The sequence below is a fragment of the Polyodon spathula genome, chromosome 10 (assembly GCF_017654505.1).
Source record: "Polyodon spathula isolate WHYD16114869_AA chromosome 10, ASM1765450v1, whole genome shotgun sequence".
NCBI classification, from domain to species: domain Eukaryota; kingdom Metazoa; phylum Chordata; class Actinopteri; order Acipenseriformes; family Polyodontidae; genus Polyodon; species Polyodon spathula.
Window position 1 is genome coordinate 10,689,859 of NC_054543.1, and position 15,565 is coordinate 10,705,423.

The 15,565-nt window shown below is 34.8% G+C and overlaps 1 protein-coding gene and 1 long non-coding RNA gene across 2 annotated transcripts in view; both read left to right on the plus strand.

Annotated features, from left to right (window-relative positions):
* LOC121321823 (leucine-rich melanocyte differentiation-associated protein-like) overlaps positions 1 to 15,565 on the plus strand; it is a 326,479-nt gene that overhangs the window by 15,349 nt on the left and 295,565 nt on the right. The gene's annotated exons all lie outside the window — the stretch shown is intronic.
* LOC121321824 lies at positions 6,980 to 11,222 on the plus strand. Its single transcript, XR_005950977.1, has 3 exons — positions 6,980 to 7,022; positions 10,416 to 10,445; positions 11,023 to 11,222. It is a non-coding gene; the product is annotated as an uncharacterized LOC121321824 (long non-coding RNA).

Here is a 15,565-nt window from a genome sequence, read left to right on the forward strand (position 1 = left end):
TTTTTCATAAAGGCAGCAAGGGTGCATATTATCTGGCTGTGACCATTACCTGCCTAACCTCCCGATTTTCCATTGAGTCTGAAAACCATAATTAAATACCAGTCCCCATATTGCTAGCGGTATCATTGGCTGCGTCAAGGTTTTGTAAAAAATAAATGGGGAGCGATAGGTGGAAACTCCAGTTCGTAACATCAATGAATTTCTTTTACTGGACACTTGAAGCAACGAATGATAGCAGGGATCTCAATTTAGCTGTCCATTCAGAGAAGAGGGATATAATTAAGGGGAGTGGCAGTGTGAAAGTTTGCTTTGCTTCCCAAATTGAGCGCGAATGAGAGGTGTCGATGTTTGAGAACCATTATATTTCAATGTCAGTTTAAAAAAAAAAAAAAGAAAAAAAAGACATTTAATAAATTATTTTACTTAAAATAATATTTAGTTTCTCTCAGTATATCCTTCTATAAATACAGTTGTGCCGTCAAGCTAATGTGTTCTACAACACTAGTTAAGTTGTTTTTTTGCTTTTGAATCTCCGGGGCTGGAATTTGGTGGTAGGCTACTGAAATAAACAGAGAATGCGTGTTGATTTGTTCATTGTAATAACCAGCAATCCGGGCTCAAAACTCACGCTGTTGTCTCTGACATTGTCATTAACCAAAGTTTAAGGACTGTGGACTTGTAAACATGATTGTGAAAGGGTGGCTTGCAGTGGTGACGTCAGACCAGAAACACAGACTCCAAACAGTGAGGAATGGCGGGGCAAACTGAGACGCTAAGGCATCCAGCGTTTTATTTATTAAACAGTAAAACAAAGTAAAGAGTTATACAAAACAAAAGGGCACAAAGGCCAAACAAACAAATAGTAAACAAATAGCATACTTAGCCATTGTTTCTTTCCTTTTTCCCCCACCCCAGACTTACACTCTCCTCTTACACTCCACCTTGATTGCAGACAGCTGCAGGCTTTTATATTCTGGCCGAGGGGTTAACTAGCTATTAATTAAATTACCTTGTTACCCCTCGGCCATAGTCTGCACGAGATTAAATAAGCATGCGTGACTGTCAGCTAGTTAAATAATCAGTAGCTGATCAGTCACGCATCCTCACAAGGTTTTTAAAAATAAAAACAATAACATGGCGGGTGGTGTCTCGCTCGTCCGGCCAAACAATACATAATAATAATACAAATAATAATATCAGACGCCATTCGTTGTCGCATTAATACATAAATCAAAACAATAATAAACAAAGGGGCGGGACACTCCGTAACAATGATATAAAAAGAACTTTGTTTTTTTGACTTACTGGGCCACCTACTTGAAAACAAAAAACTAATGACCCCGTGGATTGAAGCTTGGATGTCGAACCTAGCTCGAACCTACACAAAAAAAAAATATATATATATATATTATATATCAAACATAGTTTGTTTTGTAAATATCAATAATCGTGCTCCACATTTGTACCCCCGATCTTGATGTGCCAATTGCTTGAACTGTTGGAGGAGGTGGAGCTAGGCAGCGACTTGAATGATGACAAACCATTTCTGCTGGTACTTCCGTGAGAACCTATTGATAAAAGTTATGTGAACCCCTGGATATAGCTTAATGTTACTTAGTTATACAATATTTCAAGGTAAGCTGTACATTACAATTGCAGCATTTTTCAGCTCTTCTGACTTTTCAGAAATTATCATTTATGCTCACCTGCAGTCATGCTGTCTTTTCAATACCGGAAAGTTTTATGCCTTTGCATAGCAGATAAACCTTTTTAAGCATACCTGCATGCACCTGTGATGGCAACCGTTTTGCATTTTAATGACAAATCAAGTACGCTAACTTGCATTTTCAAAGAAAGTGCATTTAAATGTCTCTGGCTGTCAGAATGAGATGTTAGGTGCTTGATGAAAAGAGAACAAAGAAGAGAAAGTATGAAGCCCAGATACAGTGCAAAATGAAATAAAACCTTGTATGGCCTGTCGGGGGTGTCAGTTGATATTCATATCTAAAGCACATTATAGTATTACTTTTCCGCGCATAGCTTACTCCTCTGTCTTTTTTAATTCATCACATTCTAGACTGTATCTTTTAAGTCCCAAGTGTCAACAGGATCCTGTTAATTGACAAATGAGTGTCACAAATGTGATTTGCTGCCTTTACATCAGAGCCAGGTAGTCTCTGTTGTTTTTGATGGGGATATTATTGGCATAAGCCAGTATAAGACATCAGTCTTTGCCAAAATGAGAAGTGACAGCCAAAAAGACAGCTGTCATTGTCTTAGTGCATGTTCAATCTGCCGAGATGCTGGTATGAAGATAAAGTGTCAGTTAAAAGAATATGAAAAACTATCTGAAGGAAGTCCTTAAATTACACGAAAAATGGGCCTGGGAATTGGCACTTGGATGGAAATCAGAATATTTCAGTTTAGATCTATCAGACCCATTTAAAACTAATATTCTTGAATACAAAGATCTGTTTATCATGCGTTTAGGAAAATGTGATGTTCTTCAAGCTTAATTGGGTTTATAAAACAGAGGAGAAAATACCATCAGAGAGATATAAGCTTATTTATTAGGAGTTTTCCTCTTAGACAAGTCCTGAATTGCCTCAATAAAAATATGCAACACTGCATCTTTAGTGTTGATTTGCATCTCTTTTGGAATATTGAAATTTCTCCTCTTCAATTTGCTGTTTCTGTTACCACTTCATACCAGACTGATGAACTGCATATGAAAATAATAGAAGGTATAGTCTGTTTAGGCTGACAAGACACAAAGCTTAAAAAAACAATTTACATTCGTAAACGTGTGGCGTGTTGATAATTTAAGAAAATTCACAGGAATTTAATGCTAGATGCCCTATTTCTTCAAGCTAACCTCTTGGCAATAACAAAAAAAAAAAAAAAAATGTAAGGCAATATTGCAGTGGAATCTTTTAAGCATTGATGGCGGTAGAAACTTGTAAAATTGGAAGGAAGGAAGTAAAATTGTACAAAAAATATGTACTTTTTATAAGATGATTGAGAAAGGCTACTGCAATCTCATTTATGTATTTTTGACAGAGTGAAGGGTGGTTGGGCGGGGGTTCTGTGTTTCATTTCTGTTCTATGGTCTTTGTGTCCTTTTTCATATTCATTTTCGTGAAATAAAAAGTTAGTTTCATAAAAGTTGTAAGAAGCATTTTAGGTCTCTATAATCACTTTCACAATAGCTAATGAGGCCTCGTACAGATATATTTTCTGTTGTAATTTTATTTACCATGTACTGTGAATAAGTGCTGAAAATTTTAAATTTACATTGTCATGCTGTAAAGATTGTAGAGAGGTGTGCCGAAACTCGTATTTTCCAAGTAATTACATTTTAAGAAATTTGAAGTTGTTGGGTATTAATTAAATGGAATAAAAAATTGTATTTACTCAACACAAAACAATGCAGTCTCTCTGTTTCCCATGCTTACAGAATTAGAGTATCAATCAATAACAATCTGGCAGTGTTATTTAATGATGTGATCAAACTAACAAACACATTTATATTTTATAAGAGAAAATTTGGCCTAACTTTTTTTATCCTTTTGATAATAATGATTTTTTTTTTTTTTTCACTTTCCTTAGTTTCCTTAGAAATGCATTATCTTTGCAGTTAATTCTAGGATTGTAGTCCTGGCCAGGGTGTTTTCTTTGATTTAATCTTGACAAGGAAATTCACATCCCAGTTTCCACCACAGTTGCTCGAGGTTAGGTTTAAGAAAAAGTCACATTTACGTAAAAAATTTGGTTACATTTCAGTGCATTTTTATTGTCAGTGTATGGTGTCACAACGGTAGTACGGCAGTAAAAATGTCAGTGCCCCAGATGAGAGGAAAATTTGCTTGGCTTTTAAAATACTCCATGCAAAAGTTATTTTCCATTGATTGGTACTCGGTTCTAAAGGTGAGGGAAGGGCAGTGTTTCTTGTTTTGAAATCAACGCATTAATAAATACAATACAATACAATTAACTTTTATATAGCTCTCTTCATGCAAACATCCCAGGGCGCTTTACAATAAAAACAATTAAATAAAAAGGAAGCCGATGGCCTGGTAATCCAGCTAAAAAATAAGCAAACTCAAACAGATATGTTTTTAAAGTTGATTTAAAAATGTCAACTGTGCCAGCATTCCTGATATAATTTGGAGTAGAGGCAGGGAGCAGAACTACTAAAGGCTGTTGCCCCTCCTTATTTCAGCTGACTTCTAGGAGCAAACAGAAGTCCAGCATTTGCTGATCTCAGGGTACAACTAGGGGCATAACATATCAACAGTTCCTGCAAATATGAAGGCCCTAGACAATGAAATACCTTTTAACTTAACAGGGAGCCAATGTAGTGTTTTTAGAACTGGGGTAATGCGAACAGCAAGTGCAAGTATGTGTTTTTGATTTATTTAATACTTGCCAACAAGTACTACTTCAAGGTAATTCCTCGGAAAACATAAGGATCAGCCCACCCCCAAAATAGTTTGTTTTTGGTTGTATTTGTATTCTGTTTTCAAGTGTTTGGACTTTAATGAAGGATATCTTTGTGAGGTTTTTTTTGTTTTGTTTTTTCCCCCCTAATTTTTCAATGTACTTTTCACTCTGCATTTTAGCAGCAGTATTCAGTAACTAATATAACATTTGGAAATGGGATTTAGTTATCTGTCAGTAGGTGAAGACAAGTACTTGTTCTCGTACTGCAAACCTGGAAATCCTCCTGCTTAACATAATTTTAAAATAATTTTCCTGATTTAGGTTGATTGTATGCACTTTAACGCATAGTTATGAATTGATTATATATTTGAACTTCGTGGAAACGTTTGCTTCACAGCAGGCATTGATTCAACTTCTGGCATTGATTCAACTCCTCTTGTGCTGTTTGTAGATAGTTTTAATAGAAGATAGCTTTCCTAGGGATTCTTTTCCACTTTAAGGCTTGTTCAAATTAAATATATATGACATCAGAAAACCGACAGTAGTGCCATTTCTTTTATAACAGCATTACACATTTTATTGTATATCCCAAGACTAATGGCATGTTACTGACATAGTGATTTACAACCCTTTAGCTTTTGTGGCAGTGCATTAGAGAGGAACATTGACAAACAGCCAACAGTTTGGTGGAAGAATAAAGCTGACATTTCATTGACTTTAAGAAGAGGTAAAAAAGGAAGCCAGTCACGTACACGAGAGTAATAGTTTCTGTACTTTTAAGTTTTTCATTGCCAGCTGTCACACAGCTTCTGAAACAGACGAAAATATATTGGGTAGTATTAAGAAACATATCGGTGGTAATGACTGCAGCTCTGATTTCAATTATCACCCACTAAATGTAGCCTAATTCAGTGCATTTGTGGACCTAATGAATGAGGCTGACATAATTTTTCAAAAATCCGATACCCTGCTATATTAATATTTTATGCTGACCACCAATTTTAAGTTTCCTCCTTCACTTTTGGCATGTGGCAGCATGGTCCCATATGTGTTGTAATGTCAGCTTTACCTAGCTCAAATTCTTCCCAGGATATATTTTTTCAATTTACATAAATCCAGTTAGTTTCAGTATACAGACTGGCTAAATAAAATGCTGCTTAAAATCTACAATATGTTTCTTTTAGGATTTTTTGTTGACTAGCCGCAGAGTGACACGTTTTGTAGGTAAACTTGATGGGCCAAGTGTAGACAACCTTATTTATTTATTTTGACGTTGAGGGGAAAAGTATATGTACATTTTAGTGGTTGTGATAGCTGCTATGCATGCTTTTAATATTTTAGTAACTTTATGTTTTAACACTGAAGTGTGATTCTCATGCATAAATAAAGACTTAGTAAATACTTTAGGGCTGGGATTACTGTTGTACTGTTGTAAGACCTTGTAGAAAATGTTATGTTTTATTTATTGACAACATAACAGTGCTTTGTAATAAAGCAAGGGTTGTTTTCTGATGTCCCGAATGTGTTTATGCTTAGTGAAGGTTTGACATGAAGGTATATTTTTTATTAAGCATGCCAGCAACATCAGGGGAGCACAGCTTAGTCTGTGTTAGAGAATGGCTCACTTCCAGTTTATGTCCCTTATCACACAAAGCCATCTTTCTGATTAACGATGCAAGCATCATGGAGGCATGGAACATATTACAGCTTTTCAGAAAACTGCAGCCATACTTTTACCCCCCCCCCCCCCCCCCCCCCCCCCCCCCCCCCCCCCCCCCCCCCCTGGAAGTTACCCAAAGAAAAAAAAAAGATTAGTATTTGGAAAGGGAATAAAGGAATTGCTTTTCATATTGGCTCTGCAGTTTGTTTCTTCACGATGCTTAGTCTCCCACAGTTTTCTCCTGGAGAGTTGGATTGGGAAAGTGAAGACAGACACATTGGAAAATGGGGATGCAGTTCCTTTGCCAAGATTGAAGGAGATGATTCCATTTGCTCCATGTTTTGAAGTTTGGAACAATCTGTAAAAGTATTGATCAAATGAATATGATTTGTGGTGCATTGAATGTAGCCTCAAATAAATATTACTCATGGACAATGTTTCATAAGCCATGAAATATCAAATCTATATTAGGGACTCCAGTTATATTTTAAAGATAACACAGCTGGTAAACTAAAGGCACAGAAGACTAGCAGTTGTAGTTGGACATTGTATTGTGTGCTGTTTAGCTTTTGTCTCATTTGAGCGATATTTTACAATGTCTGTTTGACAAGAAGTATTTTCATTATCACCCTCACTGTCCTCTACAGTCAATATGTGTATAAAGTAGTTGAAAGGCATACTTTGTGATTCATTTATTTAAAATGTTCTGTGCCATACAATCTCAAAGAATAGTTACTGTAAATACTGTATTTACTCAAATTGTCTCCCCTGAATTCCAGATGCACACCCAAATATACCAAAAGACCCTTAATGCAAGTCACATTTTCCTCAATGAAAACAACACAAAAATTAATGGTTAAATTACTTTTCCATTCTAGGTGCCAGCATGGAGACTATTACCGTACATTAAAACATCAGAGTAAGTCACCAATTATATTACAAATGCAAATAACAAAAGAAAATGTGTACAGTACTGTGGCAAAGTGTTTTGCAATGTGCAGGTGTAGAGGTGATGCAGTGCTGAAGACAATGACAAACAACAAAGTACTGGTGGAATGATGGTTTATTTATAATCCAAAGTCTGATGACAAAGAATGTGTATTGCTCAGTTAAATCCACGAGTTCAGTCCCGAAACAACAAACACGGTATTTAAACACACACAGTTAACACAAACACAGTCACAAGTTCAAAGTGAATACTGTAGTGCTTATGGTGAAAATACAATTTATCGTGAACAAATGCAGTGTTGTCCGGGTTTTGTGATGGCCTGTAGCGACAGCTCCAGATCGTGTTAGCTGTCTAATAAGAACAAAGTAGATTTTAGATAAAACAAACAAACAAAACATTCATGATAACTGTTACGTTATCCTTCCAGTTCAGCGTTAACCATACAAAGGAACAGATCACCTCGCTATGTCCCCTTATGTAGCGTCAATCACGCCCCCTTGATTAACGATTGCAACTGCTCCTCCAATGCGCGGCTGCCACATCGCTTCCCTTCTGGGGCGATGAGTTTGTATACCATAGTTCCGACCCCCTTTCTAGATTGCTGACTTCCACCTAACCCTGGGAATGAGTTGTCTGGCCATCCAGTCCAGGGCACTTTACACAGCGCCCTCACAGGTCGGGAGGGAGATTTATCACCAAGAATCATTCTGTCTCTGTCACAAGTACTAACAGTATTAAATGGTAGTCCTTGCAGTTTATGGTAGCTGGAAACATCTAAATTACCTTTTAACTTTATTTCAGTTAGTTTTATTGTCTTCCTTTGTTTGTTTTGGCCAGTGTGACTTCCTGCCATGTTCACAAGCAAAACTAGCCAGTTTGATTTGCATCTCCATCCTGTGACACACATCTTAGATGCCCCAAATCCATGTTCTGCTGCACAGCTACTCTTTTCATCAACAAAAAATGACTCTTAAAATTGTAACATAAAATTTGTGTGACATTCGCCGTGCAGCCATTTTAAAATAATGGTACTTTATCAAGAGTAATTACTTTAGTGACGGACATTACTGTGTACAGTAGCGCTCGTTCAAGCATACTAGAATAATTGACATGCGCAAATGTAAATTGATCCCCTAACTGAAAAACTTTGAATCCAAGTCGTTCCACCCAGACTTTTAGTTAAGTCAAAAAAGTGACTTTTTTTTTTTAAAGCTAAACAGAAATACAGCATAAAAACATGAGAATTTACATAAATGGTAGATAAATTGCAGCAAAACCTGTTTAAAATGAAGTTTTGAATAATCATATCTGATCTTTAAATTGACACAGTTGCATGGATTTGAATTTTAATGTTTTTCTTGGTTCATAGTAACGTGGTGTCTATTTATAGCAACTACAAAGAATACAAATATATATTATAGCTAGATGCTTAATCTAAAATAAAACAACTGTTGACAGATTATGATGTCACATAAAAACAGTCATAACAGTCAAGCGGCTGAGCAGAAAGAAATACTAACAATAATGATATGTGGCATTTTGGCTTGTTTAAATCATAAGAAAAGACTCAAATAGCCAAGGACAAATGTTTAATATGAAAAGGATTATTTTAAATTGAAGACAATCTTGTAATTTAAAACATGTTTAATTTTAAAGGGGATTTCATTGTAGTCTTTTGAAGCGGGTCAGGCTGCAAGTTCAAAAAGGAACACCATAGGTCTACTACCACATTGCTGACTTTTACATGACCTTTCTGGCTGCATATTTGTAACACACATTGGTATGTAACAAGACCACCTTTAAAGCATTTATCCTGCACCAGACTTTCATCTCTATTAAACAAATACTTTGTGTTGAATCTTTAAACATTTTGTATTATAGGGTTACATTTAGTTTGTATTCTTGAGTCACTGAATAAATGGGTATTAATAATAATAATAATAATAATAATAATAATAATAATAATAATAATAAAAGCTACACTTTTGCTTTAAATAAAATATTTTGCATTCTAGGAGTCTTGTTTTTTTGTTCTAGTGCTGTATGAATTAATCAGCATGTAGATGTGCAAAAAAAAACAGGTACAAAAGGTACAATTCTAAACAGTGAACTGTGGATTATATTGACGATCTAAAATTACTGTTGTAATAAATTGCAATCTGAATTTCAAAGCTGAACCTAGTTGTTTTTTTTTATTATTTTTATTTTTTTAATCAAATTCATATCTAATTGGAAACTGCATAGCAATGTAATACTTTGCATATTCAATGGGCAGAATTAATAGCAAAGGGAATATTGTATTTTACACTATATAGATGTAGATGTAACTTCCAGGACAGAGAAAGTTCTGCAGTCATCAAATTATAGTTTTACAGTATCATGAAAAGCAGTTTATAAAATATTGGAGAGAGTTTTTAAATATATGTTTTTCTTTCATCATTCTAATTTTAAGAAAGTTCCTCAATGTTCATTTTGTACTTGGAATATCAACCCAGGGATTTGTCTTTCACTGTCAGTCTTGGCAGTATGCCTTACCCGTAGATTTACCATAATTAATTTTCTCCCTACATGTTAAAAGTCAGGACTGCATAAAGACCTGTTAGGCCTATTTCACAAGTCTGTTGCTACCACAAAAGTAAAGACTGAATCTGCTTTTTATCATGTATGCCTTGATCAGAGACTTTGAAATTGATTCAGTGCTGCTCAATGTTAATAATTTATTTCGCAGACATGGTGGAACCAAACTAGTAGATGTTAAGCATCAATATGTTTGTCTGCATTTGTCAGGATACTTAATGTTAACTCATTCATTTTTTATATTTTGGTTAATTGCCGGGATTCTTTTCCATTCCGGTTCGCCTCCGAACTGGAATTTTTGGCTCTGGTTCCGAACGGCTGATTTTGTACCGTTCTGGTTTGAACTAAATGAAATACCAGTTAGTACCGGTTCAGTTTTTTGCTAGCCAAGCAGTCTATTGTATTGGTGTTCATAAGTCTTTGTTTTCTTCAATTAAACAAAAAAAACATGAAATACAGTAAACTCACCAGGAAAACGGTGTGACGAGTTATCTGTCTATCGATAAATGCGCTTTTTTTCTTTTCTCTGTTGCAGCTTTTGAGTTTCCAACTTGTTTGTTCTTTTTAAACAATTCAAAACAGCGACATTAACCAACAATCACGATTTGGTTAGAGCCCTTACATTCAACATAATAACTTAATGAGATGTTTATCGGAAATAAACTCTGCAGCTAATTGAGATCATGGCTTCATCAAATATGCCACTTGCTTTTTTTGATCTGTTCCACCTTCAACTTTGTGGTGTTTTTAACTTAATAATAAAAAACAATTCTTCTTTTTTTCCAGAGATCTACACATCTGCTGTATATTTTAAAGGTAATACCAAAAAAAACAAAGCCTGAACTGAAGACAAAATATATTGCTGATTCGCTGCTGGCTGCTTCAAAAAAGCAAGCTAAATGTAATGTTGAATTTCATGAATTTCATTTCAATGTTGATGTAATGCTTTTTCGTTGAACACTGAAGTGTAAGACCGTGGGAAGAGCGCTTTTTTCAAATGATTGTATTTTTGAAAACAATGGAAAGAGAAGGAGAGAACAGGCTGAAAGGGAAGGGTATACAAAAATACTGTTTGCATATTAAAAAACATCATATATTTGGTGGTCAGTTTAAAGAAACCAGTTATTTTTGAAGAGTTGGAAGTGGTTTATTCCATTTATATCAGTCACTGTGATGCGATTTAAAAGTATATTACATTATACTGCATGGCTGTCTTATCAAACGTTGATATTTCTGTATGAATATTAGTGAGGTGAAATAGAAATAATACATGCACATCTATTAAGTTTTTTTTATGTCAACACTCGAGATTTCGTTTTAATCTAAATATCTGTATTGTTGTATTGCACTAGAAGAAAGCAGCTGAAAATCCTCATGTGCATTTATTTCACAGACTAAGAAGAACCTGCCCTGTTGAAGCTGGTGATTTGTGCGCTGACAGGTGTTTGTATATCAATAAAATGAAAGCCTTTGATGACAAATCCTTTTTCCTTTCACCATTGCAAAATTCCTTATGAGCATAGTGGTGAGAGACTCTAACCGAGGACAGAGGGTGATTGCACAGAAATCGAGTTTAGAGTTTTTGTGGCATAGCCCGTGCTAGTGTTGGTGGTTGACCTATGCAGGTGCTGCACATATTTGTCTGATGAAGCACTTAACAGCCTTTTCTTTATGAGGAAACAAATCAAAAATAATGTGTTTGATTTACTTGTTCATTTGTACAGTTTCTCAAAGAAAGTAGTTTATTCATGAGTTACTCCCATGAATTATGTTAATAGATTATTGCATTTGTACAAAATAGTTGAATACTGTTACTTGCCAATCTCATTTGCTGAGATGATTCACAGTTCACTTAATCATACAGAACCACAAGTTTTTTTTTTTTTTTTATCAATTTGAACTGTTTTGTAAAAAGGCTTAAAATCCTTTGCAGTACTCTGATCAAAGAATAGTTATTTTTTTCAATCAATTTTGAAGCTTTTCTTTGCCCGTTATGACTCAAAGAAAGGTAGTTTATTCATGAGTTAACTCCCTGAGGTATGAATTAAATAGAATTTGCATTTGAGGTACCAAATTAGTTGAATACAACTGTTTACTTGCCAAGCCTCATGCTGCTTGAGAATGAGTCACAGTATGCACTAATATCATAACAAAAACCCAGAACCAAAACAAGTTTTTTTTATTATTTTATGCAATGAAAAAATATAATGTTATGGTCCTTTATAGTTGGAAATATAAGACAGTTTTATTCTAAAAACAATACCCAATTATGTTTTTGTGTGTTTTTTATATTGTCTACAAATGAAAAAAAAACAACAATAAATATATATATATATTATAATAATATAATATAATATATATGTATATATATATATATATATATATATGTGTGTGTCATATAAGTCTAAAACGTGGGCTACATTTGGACATGCTCTGTAGTTGCAAGGTGACATTACTGTAAGACTTGTTGGCAGTAACAAAGTAAAATTGCTGCTTTGCTGTCCTTCCAGTGCACCTCTGCGCCAGATTTATAGAGCGCCTTTCATTCTTTGATGTACGCTGTGCTACAGCTGCCAGTCAGCTAAATCCAGAGTAAGCTGCCAATTTCAGTGCGTAATCTGTAGCATGGATTTTTGTATACAAGGAATTGGGTTGAGAACTGTTTTTGCAGGTGTATGTTATTGAAGACTTTATATTGTTCCATGTAACCTTTATGCACAAGATGAGGGCTAGTATTTGGCAAAACACTGAATGTTATTGGGCATGTTGGTGGCTGTTACATCTAGGTATTGTTTTTGTTTGCAGGGATATCAGCACATGCAAAAAAAATGTAATCCACAAATAGTATTTTCTTTTAGAGGATATTGTTTCAATAAAGTAGCACATGCAAAAAATAGAAACAATAAAGGAAGACACATTTTCTAAGCTACTAAATGCTCATCAGTTTTCTGATACATTAATGAACACATTTGTTTTGATGTGCATGGAAACAAACCCTTGCAGATGTTGCAGAATTATACAAAGTTAAATATGCATCACAACATGCATTTGTGAAAGGGGCTTGCAGTGTTATTGGCAAGGGTTCTGGAGTGATACAACATATTTAGCATTAGGGAAATTGCACTGACATCATTTCATAAAACAGCTAAAAAGTAGTTTACAGTTTGTTAGATGTTTTTGTAAATAATACACCTGTAAACCACATTTTTGGTTCCTATATTTTTCTATGTCTCAGTCTACTTAAATTAATTATTAGCTTTATAGCAAGCCCTCAGGCTTTGCTGGGGTAGGTAATCCCTATAGGAGGCTAATCCGGTCCTGTTTTACAGAAAATCAATTCTGGCCTTTGGTGTTGGCATGCCATCAGGGTGGGGGATGCATGTCACATATCTCGTGATTTTTTCATGAAGTATGTTTTGAAGTGGTAAAACCAAGGGAATATGCTTGAGTGGTGGGCTGGGGTGGGCGGGCTAGGGAAGGATACCTTGAAGCAATGAAAGGACCACAAACTTCTCATGAGAACTGATGGAAGTACATGATTGTGAGTTTGACAACAGAGGTGAAAAGAGAATTGATTAGCTCAGTGCTCAGTGCAAAGTAGTGTTCGTGTGTGTGTGTGTGTGTGTGTGTGTGTGTGTGTGTGTGTGTGTGTGTGTGTGTATATATATATATATATATATATATATATATATATATATATTATCACATATATGAAAGATATGATATATAATTATATATATATATATATAGCTCGAGTATGAGCCTCGTTTCTGTCAAGACATTTTTAAACAGTTCTGTAAAATTTGTACTTTTTAGAAAATGGTGCAAACTTAGAATGGTGATAAATGCTTAGTGAATATGGTACACCATCTCAAAAGCATACAATATTTGGGAATTGTGGAAGACATTTTAATGGACACTGCACCTCAGCCTTTATATATTTTATAATTAATACTGGCAAAAAAAACAAACTAGAGGAGGATTAAATTATTTTTAAATACAGAGGCATACTACATTTTTTTTTTATCAAAACCTCTTGAAAGTAAAATAAACATGTTTTTATTGAACTAGCAATTTCTATTGCAGTCAATAAAGCAGAACCTTCTTTATTAAGTGTCGCTGGGAGTTCTAATGACATCCCCTGTAACTAGAGAGCTTGAGATTTATCATTAATGCCAACTGACCCTTCTTGTAAAAGTTTAATAAGGGATACATTGAAGTGTGAATCCCTAATCCCCCATGGTTTTTCCAAAGGAATTCCTTCATAAGCAAACAACAAAGAAAATCTTGTACTTAATTTTCAGACCTGTATTTGTTTAACCCTTTCAGGACCAAGTATTTTTTCAGTGGAATGCTTCATTTTATATATATATATATATATATATATATATATATATATATATATATATATATATATACACACACACACACACACACACACACACACACACACACATATATATATATACACACACACACACACACACACATATATATATATATATATATATATATATATATATATATATATATATATATATATATATATATATATAATGAATATATTAATATATATATATATATATTTACTTTCTAGCTTTTTTTTTTTTTTTAAATCAAACTGAAACCAAAAAGCGAGCAAAGTTCAATTGTTTTAATCTCCATTTAGAAATCATAGTGACTCGTTGCAAACATTATTTCACTTGTTGTGCATGTTTTCTCTTATCGTATTTGCTCAAGTATAAGTCGAGAAATTTAACCCCAAAACACATTCCTGAAGTTGGGGGGTCGACCAGTACACGAGTAAAAAAAAAAAAAAAACTTGTTAGCAAACCTTTAATGTCTGGAAAAGTCATGGCTGGTGTGTGGTTACTACAATCCCCGTCTGTACCTAGCAGGGTTTCGGACCCAGGGGAGTCCTGTGCAGGCTAGCATTCAGCGCGCAAGGCAAGTTCACATATTGGGTGCGTTCATGGAGATCATTCTGCACAGATTCTGAACAGTTTAGCCAGTGATCTTCTAAGAATGATCTCCCATTGGCTAAACTGGTCAGATTCTGCACAGAATCTGCGCAGAATGATCTCCGTGAACGCACCCATTGGCTAAACTGGTCAGATTCTGCACAGAATCTTCGCAGAATGATCTCCGTGAACGCACCCGCAGTACGTAGCAATGCACCTGCAGGTCTTTTGGAAGGGACTGCCAAGTTTTGAGGCTTGCTCACTGCTGCTTGTTTGTTGTTTTTCTTTATCAGTAGTTTGTATTAGTGCTTGAAAAGAAAGTAAGTTTGTTTAAGATCAAGTTAACTTAGTTCAGAGAGAACAGACTCGTTCCGTTTCCCTGAACATGCTTCTGTGATTCACTACAATGCCGCTGTGTACCTGCATTGCCAGGCCTATCTTTCCCTTGTGGATTAAAAACTAATGAAGAATGAAGATTTAATTTGGACCCTAAAACTCAGAAGATCTCATTGCTACACTTCTCTCAAATGGATGAAATAAACACAGTTTAATCGTTTTTTTTCTTGCTGGACAGCTATATTATTTTTTAAATGCACATATTTTTTGCTACTGAGCTTGTAGCCCACATCTTGTAAATTTTTGTTTTTCTTGTGCTGGATGATTGCTTTAAACAAATGAAGCATTGCAACCTTACGGTCAGTTAATTCATGAGGGGTGAATTTTAAATGTTCGCTCTCCAGTTAATATTATTCATTCTGAATGAATTGTTTGTTGTGGTTTATTGCATTGAATTGTGCACGCTTGCCTGTGCAACTGCTGTGTTTTTTTAAAATTTTTTTTGCAAGCTTGATTTCATGTCCTTATTGGAGTGCAAATAGTTTTTCTTGTGTTAAGCAAATAGTGCAAGTTGTGTGTTTTTTTTCGCTGTCAATCAATCCTTCTGTACTTAAATATTTGAGATATTCTTGTATTTGG